Source organism: Monodon monoceros, unplaced genomic scaffold (genome assembly GCF_005190385.1).
Source record: "Monodon monoceros isolate NGI ecotype Baffin Bay Population unplaced genomic scaffold, NGI_Narwhal_1 Super_Scaffold_7, whole genome shotgun sequence".
Taxonomy (NCBI): domain Eukaryota; kingdom Metazoa; phylum Chordata; class Mammalia; order Artiodactyla; family Monodontidae; genus Monodon; species Monodon monoceros.
Window position 1 is genome coordinate 26,092,580 of NW_021703784.1, and position 9,839 is coordinate 26,102,418.

The window sequence follows — 9,839 nt, forward strand, 5'->3', positions numbered from 1 at the left end:
CTGCGCGTCCGGAGCCTGTGCTCCGGACGCGCAGGCTCAGCGGCCACGGCTCACGGGCCCAGCCGCTCCGCGGCATGTGGGATCTTCCCGGACCGGGGCACGAATCCGTGTCCCCTGCATCGGCAGGCGGACTCTCAACCACTGCGCCACCAGGGAAGCCCAGGATTAACACTTTTTAAAAGTTAGACTACCATTTATTAAATGCTAAGTAAATAATTAGCTGTCCCCACATTTCCAAGTAAGTCCCATGTTAGTGGTGTAAAATAATTAATATACTTCCTGAAGTGAACAATACCAAGTTGTCAGTTTAATCACCAAAAGGACCAGACTGAAATCTAGGGATGAAGAAATATTCAGTGAAGCTAGAGCCATCTATTTTTTTAAAATGCTGTTGGGAGAAAAGGGTTGTTTTAATTTATTTTACGTCCATAAGAAGCTAAATATATTTGTCTTTCAATGAAGTGAAGCTAACAACTAAAGTTTTCCATTTTGGAGAAAATTAGTTTTATAATCCACTTTAGTCTTAAACATTTCTATTAGATTTTTTTCCAATAAAGTGGTATCCCAATTATTTTATATGTTGGTTTAGACCATTCCTTTGATAAAACTAAAATCATTTCATGAGAGGGTTATTTAACATGGTTACTAGCCATCTAGTATATCTAAAGACAGTTTCTAAAGATAAACATAGCTAAAGACAGTTTCACAGCACAATAGAAAACAAAAAAGCAAAATTTAAAAATGGATAAGGAAAAAAAGCTTTATGTTGAGAAAATTGTTTGGAATAAAGCTTTCTACAAAGTTATTCTAAGACATTGTCTTTCTAACAACATCTAATAGGCCATGTAAAAACAGTTCAGTTTCACACTGCTATCCTTATATATGTGTGTGTATGTATCTATATTTGGTTAATATAATATACTTGACCCGTAGGTAAGTCACCGCCCAGTTCACAATCCACATTTTCCTGTGGTCCTTCAATAGAATTCACATAATACTATCACATGTAAAATTTACTTTTACTTAATGAAGTAAAATTTTACTTTTCTTAAATGAAGGCACTTTGTAATTAATATTTAGAGACAGTCTTTAGGATTTCAAGATTTCTTTGCCTATTAAAAGTGCCTGCTATTTTCTACAATTGTCTGACTAAAGATGTAATTTCTCTATGTAATCAGTTTAAGTCTAAAGGCATCCTTAGATTGCTATTTAAAATGCAGCATAAACCACATCTGTAAGGACTATTTGAACATCTGTTCTATTTTATAGAATGCATCACTTTTACATGTTATTAATAAGAATCATCAACTGACTTTTAAAATATACATAAAGTTACTTTACTCAGTTTTCTAGACTAGTTTAAAAAGTATTTTTTATCCAGGCAAAAAGAAAAAGGAACCCTGAAGGAATAATTACAAGCAAGCCTAAGGAAGTCATAAGGAGTCAGGTAAATAAGGCACATAGACAGCAGATCCTTGCTGCAGCACATTTTACTATTACTTTGGAATCCCCTTCATACATTTCAGACATAGATTTTGAAATCTATGTCAGAAACTCATATTGATGATAAGGATATTCTTGTCCTGATTAAGCATCAGAGAAGCCATAATAGTAATCTGCCAAGCAGATAAAAGAAAGAAGAAAAATATTGTGGGCTATTTTTTACATTAATTATTCCTTTCATTCTATTAAATGCAGCTTTTACAGAATAAACTCAATCGAAATGGATTGCTTTCATTTAAAAATGGAAAGAGAGGAAGAAACAACAATAAGTGATCATATTTTTGCTGGAAGTGTAAACCACATTTGAGAGCCCAGGTATGTTGACAGTGACCTTTTATAGACTGCAATAGGACCCAGGTAACATACTTATTTGCCTTTTCCTTTTATAACTTAGGGGAATCCTAGGTAAGAAAAACCCCACTCCAAATAGCTTTTTTCATAGTGGTGAGGTGATGGAGAACTTAATTCAGGCCTGGAACAAAAATGCTCACCTGGACAAATTCCAGGACCTCTTTAAAAATTCCAGGAGTTTTTACTCCTGCAATCATTCAGTTGAGTTTGAGATTATGAAAATCCATCTCTCATAGCCCTAGCATCTGGGACCCATTTTTGTTAACTAAACAAAAGCTTTAGAATGGAAATTAACAGACCTAAACTTTTTCCATTTATTAATTTTGGGTAAATTAGTGCAAATTAAGATTTTCTTGTTGAAACCATGCTTAATTTAAGCTAAGATATTTATCTCTTACTCTCTACATTTCCATAAATAATTTATCATTAAATTCTATAGATTTAGATATGCTTTTATGTTTACTTTATGCCTCACTCATTGTATTTACTTCTAGACCATAATTCTTATAGTATAATTTTTTCTGTTGGTGAGATATTAAAGTTTACATCTGATGAAATGTTTACCTATATAAACAGAGAAATTTTTAAAAGTTTGTTTAGTAAAGTATTCTTATGACTTCCTGGACTTGAGAATATTATTGTAAAGGACTGATATACAAGCCTTAGACTTAGTCATTGTTTGCACACAAGATATTCAGGGTATATATAATTTGTAGAATAAATAGTTTCCAATATTATATTTAGTCTGGTTAAAACAAATTCAATTACATTTCACTTAGTAGGTTGAACACTTCATTATTGTCCCTGATATCAATAATATATGGACCTAATGGATTTTATTTGTCTAAACTACTGTGTAATTTTGCTAATGCTTTATTATCCTTATAAAAAAGGATCCATTAATTATATACACATGAGAAAGTCTCTTTAGTTTTAGGCCTGTACTCTTTTAACTTGAGTGTTCTCTTCATACTAAACTCTCTATAAAATTTAAAGATCAGGTGTTAAAATGTCCAGAATATTTACCTGAATGATGCTAGAAAGTTTTTTTGTAGTCCTGATACATTTTAATATATTTTTTAAAAACTGAAAAATTATGTGAATCAACATGCAATTGTGTAAAACACATAAGAAAATCCTTTAAAACCTGCAAAGGATATTGGTAGATAATTTATGCAGGAAGAAGTACAAAATCATATAAAAATAATTCAACCTTACTTGGAATTAAACTAATGTGAATTAAAGAAATGCAAATTCATTTTTTTGCTATTCATATTGGCAAAGATAAAAGTAAGGATAATATTCAATACAGTCAAGGATTTAATGTCCTAATACACTGAAAATAGAATTTAAACCAGGTAAGAAAATAATATGGTTTTGTACAACAAAAACTTAAAAACAATTCTTACCCTTGAAAATTATTGACAATATTGAAAATTATTGATAATAATTCCCCTATGAGGAATCAATCCTAAGAAATTAATCAGTGATGTTGACAGAGTAACATAATAAATGTTATTGTATATTTATATAGCAAAACGCTGAAAGCAATTTATATGCCCAACAGAAAGGGAGAAGTAAGTAGACTTTAGTGTACAGCAGTGGTTTTCAAGCTTGATCTGAGTGTCAGAACCACTTATTACAAATACAGATGCTCAGGGCTAAACTTGCTGTATCAGAATCTTCTGCTGTATCAGAATTAGGGCAGTGTATCTACATTTTCTCAAAGCTCTAGAGGTGTTAGTATTGGTAAGCACCAATAATCCATATGACTGAATGTTTAACAATCATTACGTGATTTTAATGACCAGGGAAATGCTTAATGTTGAGTGGAAAAAAAAGAAAAAAATGTGTATATTCATTGTGATCTTAATTTGAGAAAAAAATATATAATGTTTATATGTATATATATATATTAAAATAATGTAAAAAAACTGGTAAGAAATACAACAAACAGCTATCTGTAGGTAGTGGGATTATGATTGATTTGGACTGCATATTGTTCTTTATGCTTCCCCACTCACCCCAAATTTTCTGCAATGAAAAGTGACACTTTAATAATCAGTAAAGAATAAACAAAAACACTCTCTTAATTATTTTATAATATAATGCCTAATAGAATTGTTTCATGAAAATCAAAATATATATTCTATTTTGGATCAAGAAAAATTGAGGAAGAATTAGAATTTAGAAGTTATTCTTAAGGATCTCAGAAAAAACATTCATTGTTCTGATAATGTGGTTTGCTTTGGTTCACTTTGTTTTGTGTCTCTAGTCACAGGCTGAATGGAGAAAATGTGATGCATTTGGCTTCTACAAAGGTTCTACCTTATTTGAGGGGAACAGGTCAGGAAGAGAAGTATGAGTCTACCCATCAGATAGTATCGGCAGGAGGTTAATGAAACTCTCAGTGGCCTAGAGAGAAGCCTTGCTGTTTCACATGAACTTACATAGACAAGGAGAGTTTTTTCCCTTAGGCTGGATTAAATGAATGTGATTGTGAATAAACTTGAGTCCTGCTAAGTGGGTGATTAAAAAAATATAAATATAGCTCTGTTTTTAGAAAAAGAGATTCCATGGCTGGCAGCTTTGTTCTTTTCCAAACAAGTATTAGACACTCTAAGAAAAAAGTCTTTTTCAATGTTTTGCAGTAATTTTTAAAAAGGCAATTAAAACAAATCTTCCATCATATATCATATTCACTGTATCTTTTTTTTGAAATCAAACTAAAATTCCAGACCGGAAAACTCATTTGATTTAAATTTTGTTATGTAGCAGGTAAATATATGCAGAAGTTTTTCTAGGGCTACTCTAATAAGAAAATAGTAATTTCATGAAAAATAAATAATAACCAACTCTGTATAGATTATTCATTCTGATATTTAAATGATGGCCATATTGTCAGTATTGTAACAAGTGTTGCATACATGGAAGTCCATCCCATATACAAGATGAGATAGGTAGACATGAGCAAATATCACATGGGATTTTACTTTTGTGGTTTAATGATGTCCCCCTCCATCCCCTTCCCATCCCCACATAAAGGCAGCTAAAGTAAATTAGCAGGAAAACTGAGAGTTTTCAACAAATCCCAGAACTTTATATAGTCGGTTAATAACTAGCTGAGAAAAAGAACTATTTTATCACTCAAGGAAATATAAAAAGTGAATAAAATCAATAGGCTGTCAAATAATAAGAGGTTAACTAAATATATCTGATTTAAGGAAAGGTATTTGCTTCACAGTTCTACCGTTTATTAGCTGTTTAGGCCTGGAAGACTAATTCTCAGCATTTATCAATGCTCCACTGTTTTCAATTTAACTTGTAGCTATGCTATTAATTTTTTCCCCAAATTATTCCTTCCAGTAAACAAGCACAAGGCTCTTTTTGCTTCATTGGATTTGTGCACTTTTTTCCAAAGGCAGAATTTGGGCTGAGTTGCTCTCCATATATATATACATGCAAACATTTTTAGAAAAGTTATTAAGTTTTCACTCCAGTTTGCTTATGCGATGACAGGTAAGATTTGCATAAAATGGCACTATTGATCAATAATTTAATATCAAAATTCAGAGGGAAATTTTTTTTTTTAAGGGGAAAGACAATTCAGACCCAGCAGGATTTATAATGAGCATTTGAAAACCACTTTGATAATGAGGGATTTATTGTCTTTATTTTGGATTTTGGATGACATATATGCAGTTAAGTTAGTCTATAGAAATGTTTGTATTTCATACTTCAATTGAAACAAAAAGAACTGAACAAATTGAGTTAATACCAGGCTAGATTCCAAGAACTGTCTCTAAATTGTGTTCTTTGGAATTTGCATGACTAATTCCTATTTGAGAACTAGGTCTGAAGAATGTGATGTTTAGAAGGATCACTATGATATTTGTGAGGATATCTGCCAGTAAATTTAGTCAGCACACTAGCTAGAGATTGTGATAAATAAAACATTTAATTGTATTTTTACTGTTGAGTTTTATTTAAATGTTATATTTACAAATATTTCATGCAGTCTAGTTTCTTGACTTTTGTCAATTTTAGGTCACAGAGTAGAATTTTCTATCCTCCTTTGGTCATGGACTTCTTTTAGAAGTCAATGAAAGCATGGATACTTTCTCAGGAAAAATGCACAAATGTACAAAATCCAGATTGATATACAATTTCAGGGAATTGCTGGGGAACAAAATCTGCCACCCCAAAATATCTCTGGACTTCGTGACTCTTGGTTTAAAATTTGGTAGAGTACTACTTTTGGTTTGTTGATCTTTTTTCTCCCAAGGATGGTCACTGTTTTTCTTTGTCTCTGTCTTTTGTGTCATTTGTTATAAGGGGAAAACCATTGGTCTGATCAAGTTTTCTTTTTGACTTCTATGCCTTGAGAGTTTAGTTTATATACTAATGAGAAAAATCTCTCTGGTTTCTGCCATCCAAAAGGTGCACATGCCAGTGTGAATTTGGCAGCCAGTTAAATAGACTGGGATTCTGAGCAGTCTCTTTGTCCAGCTGTGCCAGCTCTCGGAGGAGTTTTGTCATTAGGGGTCCAGTCCATAAGGGGCCTTTATCTTCTCAAACTTTCTTTGAATATTTTTAGGAGTGAGCCTTTGGAAGATGGGAACTACATCATCCATGCCCTCACTTCGGGACGCCTCTTGTGTCTGTGGTACCATGGTCTGGAAAGTTACCTCAGGATCTTTCCGTAAATTGGCTTATTGGTTTGAATCACTATTAAGATCCTACTCATCAATGGCCAGATGATGGATCCTTTGAATTGGAAAAACTTATAAATTGGTCAATTTTTAGAAAACTCTCATCATAAACAGCTATTTTACTGGTACCTATGGAAAGACCAAATTAAAAGGTGGATATAATGATATATAACAGCTAACCTTAAGAACTCTCTTAGTTTTAAAAATAAAAACAAAAAACCTGTTCAGGAAGCCTTATTAAATTTGTGATCTCCGCTTCCCCTCAATGGGTCTTACAGATGCTAATAAAAACATTAGATTAATTAATAAGAGAATTGAGGAGAAAGAGACTCTTCCCAACAAGATGGAAATTTTTAAAGGGTTGTTAAAAAATTAAATAAATAAAGCAAATATTGAAAGTGGTAGAATAAAGAGGAATCAGAAAGGGAAGAGTCATGGAACTCATCACAGCAAGATGGAAATCTTTAGATGGTTATTAAGAGTTGGGATAAATAAAACGAACATTGATGGGATCAAAACAAAGGTTTTTAATACAGCACTACCTAGGACTGTGTGAGCCAAAGGGACCCCCCATTGGTGCTCCCCGACATTAAAGGCCACCAAACAAATCTGCTCTAATTACCCCAGTTTGGATAAATTTTAAAAGCTAGTAGGAAAAAATTACACTGAGAAACCTGACCAGCAATTGCTTGGGGCAAGATTTAGGCCAATTAATCAAATCAAAGATTGACAAAAAGGCTTGGGTCCCTTGGCTCAACCCCTTACTGGGGTCCTCAAAGCCTTTTATACAGGAATGAATAAAATGGCTGGAGGAAAAAAAGGAAAAGTTTCTGGGACTCCTTGTAAGACTGAGACTTGTTGGTCCTAATGGAAACTAAGGTTAAAAGTGTAAGAACTGATAGAACTAAGATGAAAGTTTATAAGAAAATTGGTGTATTTGAATGGGCTTTATGTAAGATGGTTGCATCTCTTTTGCCTGATTGCATTGTGGGGATGGACATTTTGTCTTCCCTTGCCTGGTATTGTAAGACAGGGCAGGTAAATCCACCCTTTAGGCAGTGTTAATTGAATATGCTAAAGGAAGCCAATAGGGTTGCCTGAGCCCACATAATATGAGAAGGAAATTGGGGGTTGATATTTAGGGGATAAAAGAACCACTAGTGGAAGATTTTGCCGCTAGAGTGAATTGGTATGGGGTGGCCTTGTGCACTCAGAAAGAGGGAATTTATTGAATGCTTTGTGCAGACTTTTTGAAGGCACGATGCCTTGAATCCTAAAGTTCTAGAACATAGAAATCTTTTGGTTTCCATTTTAGTTGGAAATCTTCTTTGTGATATAAAGAAGCAAATTAAAGAAAATGTAGTTGGATGAACAGATCAGCCTTTTGATATTATTTCGGCAGCAGCCCAGTTCTTAGGGGAAATGGAAAGCAACTATCTTTGTCTTGCAAATCTCTACAAAATCAGAAATGTAAATATAGCTCACAATGGCCTGAGGCTGAGCCTGGTTGACTCAATCAGGTAGAACCTGAAACACCAAAGAAAAAAAAGAGATCTTTTAAAAAGTACAATCTGCTGGAAATGCTCCCTCACACAAAATCTAATCCACAGCCTCCTTAAAGATTTATCAAGGACAAATACAAGTCTTAAAAGTCTTTTCCACATAGTAAAAAGCCTTAGCAATCTGAGCAGATACAAACTTATTCCAATTGTTGTTTATAAACCAGTGAGTTTTGTGTTGTACCTAATTCATGACTAAACTTTTACAATGAAAGCTATGACATCTGTGGTTGTGTCTGTGTCTATGTGTGTACATTATAGATATGGTATTTTTGTATCTCTGAATGGTATTAACCAAAATTAATTTGTAAAGAACTCTTTTTAATTGACTTAAAAGTAAGCACTTACAAATTAAACATTTCTAAATGTAGCAGAAATGAATCCAAATAGTTTTCAAGTGTACCTGATCTAGAATTAATCTTTAATAAATAAAAGCAAGTTTAAGTTTGTTGGTTTAATTAAACAGGCTTATCTTGAGAGTTATCAGCATTAAATGTAAATTAAACACATTCTACCAGGTTTACCACAAGTTAAATACATTCAGTTATCTCTGTTACAAAATTTGTCACCAAAAAGGATAAATTTTGTATGATAAAATTTTCGTAAGTAATTAAATAAATTTAAATAAAACAAGAGTTTTTAGATGAACTCTTTAAGAATAATTATGTTTTATGGCATATCTACTTAAAAGTAATTTCCTTAAATTTTATTGGTAACTTGAAGCTTTAGAGTTTTGCTAAGTTAAATGATGGGAATTCATTGACTGTCTAGATCATTTCTAGAGAAGATAAAATACTGAAATATTAATTGTCAAACAAATCTAAGTCTACTTTTGTCTTCTTATTACAGAAAAACTAAAGATGTTGGGTTTATTAGAAACATGTCATGCATCAAATTGAAAAAAAAATTATGCCATAAGGAAATGTATGTTTTTGGAAATTATAAAATGTATTTATAAGTTTTCCAATAAAAAAAATACTGGTATAACAGTTTACAGTTGCTTACTTCTTAGTTTTCAGTAGAAATTAAGGTTTCTAAGGGTTACAAATTCTAATTAATCTATATAAGTAAAACTACTAAAACTAATAAGGAAAACATCTTCATATGTAAGGAGAAAAAAGGTATGAGTGGAAATGCTTTTTGTTAAGGAAAAAAAGTAATTTTGTCCTAAAGAGGGGTTAAAAAAAGAGGGAGAGAGTAAAAGAGAAATCACAGGACAAAATCTGAAGGTGAAAAAGGAAGTTATAGAAGATTTTTGGAAAAGGAGCCCTGCGAAGAGTTTTGTGCTTGGTCAGGACTGGTTAAGATTAAAATAAATTTAATTGAGTGAATTAATTTTAATGTTAAAAGTAAGCTGGTGCAAAATTAGAATTTGGTTTTCTCTCTCTTGTTAGGAAGACAAAGTTTTCTTGGAATATTCATCTACTTTGATAGCAGATTGTAAAATTTCTTACCTTTCAAGTAACCTGTTGTAACTTTCTGTATTTACTTTTGAAATCTTTTATTGTCACTTTGATTAAGTGAATAAGTATTGTTTCACAGTGACCTATAATCCTATTTGACCAAGTGTTTTAAAACCTTTTGATATCTTTGACAAACTTTCCTAAATCAAAATTCTAAATAAAGTCCTTTTGACCTCTAGCTAACTTTGGGATGTTTCAGAGGGCCCCTGAAAAAGCTCGAAGAGAGATATTAAACTAACAGACATGGTATG

At 32.4% G+C, this 9,839-nt stretch overlaps 1 protein-coding gene across 3 annotated transcripts in view; it reads right to left on the reverse strand.

The window, feature by feature from the left end:
• The window catches only part of GRIA4 (glutamate ionotropic receptor AMPA type subunit 4), a 521,547-nt gene that overhangs the window by 16,995 nt on the left and 494,713 nt on the right, over positions 1–9,839 (reverse strand). The gene's annotated exons all lie outside the window — the stretch shown is intronic.